Source organism: Ambystoma mexicanum, chromosome 12 (assembly GCF_040938575.1).
Source record: "Ambystoma mexicanum isolate Mex_15411 chromosome 12, UKY_AmexF1_1, whole genome shotgun sequence".
Classification (NCBI taxonomy): Eukaryota; Metazoa; Chordata; class Amphibia; order Caudata; family Ambystomatidae; genus Ambystoma; species Ambystoma mexicanum.
Genome location: NC_090936.1, coordinates 596,637,691 through 596,639,823, shown reverse-complemented (window position 1 = coordinate 596,639,823; position 2,133 = coordinate 596,637,691).

The window sequence follows — 2,133 nt, the reverse complement described above, 5'->3', positions numbered from 1 at the left end:
TGCTGTTACAGGTACTGTTAGCGCTAAACCCACATACAGGGCAAGCAATTACAGGATCTGTGAGCTAACACCCTTGATGGGATTGTAATTTAAAAGACAATACTCACAAGGACGAGAAATACCACCTGAATTGTCAGCGAAGCCCACGAACCCTGTTGATCAAACAGGGTCCCAGAAAGCCTACAATAGCAATGGGAGGATAACCTAATGCATAAGACTCATGACAAGGGGCAAGTAGGACTAATGATTACAGAATAGTGAGGAAAACATAGGCATTCACACAGGAGATAGCTACAACAGCACGCCCCACCTAATAATCAATAGGAAACAAATTGAGAAGTGCAAGGGAAACCCTGGAATAGATTCCAAGAGATAGTAAAGGAACAGGAGCAGGGAATAACGAAATTACAAAGGCAAAAGCTCCCCCTGCCCATCCAGGGGAAAGAGGCAACATGCTATATCTATAAACGGGTAGAGACTAAAGGATCAAGGTTTCACAGCAGAAGTCAAACAAATATAGAACACAGGCAAACTGGACTGCACAGAAAAAGGAAAGCACTGGGAAGTGCTGCCTGCAAAACAGAGGAAGACAGAAAGGAAATCCAGGAAGTAGAAATCACTTATAAGCACATTAAATTCGAAATCCAAGGAAAAGAAACAAGAAAATAGAAACTAGGAACTAGGCACTAAGCTAAGAACCAGCAACAAGGGACCAGTTACAAAGAGAAACACTGCATCAATGACCAGCGCTGGACTGAAGCAAACGGAGGCTTTTAAAGCTGCTTAACAAGCACACGCCCCATGTAAGGATTTAGCGCTCCCAATTCACCACAGCACTGTAGCATAAGGTTTGGAAGGAAAGTCGAGTAGGGAATAAACCCCAAATCATGTCCCCAAGTGGTGGGAATGGGAGCAAATCGTGACAAACTGGAAGCCCGATAGAAACCTGCTCACCCCCAAAGGTCTACTGCTGCCGCTGAATGTTCCACTTGGCAGCGCCTGATGTAGAAGACCCAAACCCAGGCAGGGATCATCTTCTGAAGAGAAAGTGAGCTAATCAATCTGGGTAAGATTTACGAAACCTGGACTTTGTGACCGGCAGAGGAACTCCCAGGACCCCCCTGTGTTTTTGCATGATTAAAGTAACTTCTGGATTACCCTAAATTACTATGGTAGTCCAGATGTGGACACCGTGCTCACTGCTCTTAGAGAGGCACTGCTCCACCCTACTGATGAGGCCCAACGAGGCCAAAACACATGTCTGGGGTTGCTGTCAGTACTCTTTTTCAGAGGAGAATTGACTGGCATTTTGGTGCTTGACTCATAGACCTATTTATAGCAAGGCCGACTTGTCCCAGGCCTAGAGCAGCAGCATTTTATTGCAGTTTATTTACAACTTACTGGTTGTTACCTTTTAAATATAAAACCAATTTTCTTTATCTAAGTCTGGCTGATCCATAACACTGCAAATAATGTTGAGCTGTTAGCAGTCATTCCACTCTGACAACTAAGTTTGCTCATGCACAAACTTGTATATATGCTTGATATTTGCAAAAGCTTCATTTTTAGGGTGACTTTTTTTTTTTTAAAGGAAACGTGTATCAAACCCAGTGTGCTTTAGGTATTTAGTGATTCAGTCATACAACTCACAGACTTCTATGACATACAAAAAGCTCTTTGGTCTTTCTGTCTTCCCTAAATGCTATTTTATATGCAAAACAGCTAAAACATCATTGGTTTTATTGGTGCCACTTCACATAATCTTTGGATTTGTTTCTAATCAATATAAAGATACACTGTGTTAAGCAAACAATTTTATATTTAAATACATGACATGCATCTTTTGAACCTTTGCAAAAATGAGGGTTAAAAATGATGTATCATTTTATAATAATATTAAATGCGTGCCTATGCTTAGGTCAAGCACAGAGTTCCCACAGGTGGCACTAAATCATGTTCAGAACCAAGCACTAAATTCCCTCAGCAGCCCCACATTTCAGAGGTCTGTAGCTGTCCAAACGGTGCAAACATGAAATAGATCATAGAGAAGTTAAAATGGCGAAGATTAAATCTGAAGGCGCAAGTGCATCAAGAAACCTGTGAAATGATACCCAAAGCCATAAAAGGGTGGGA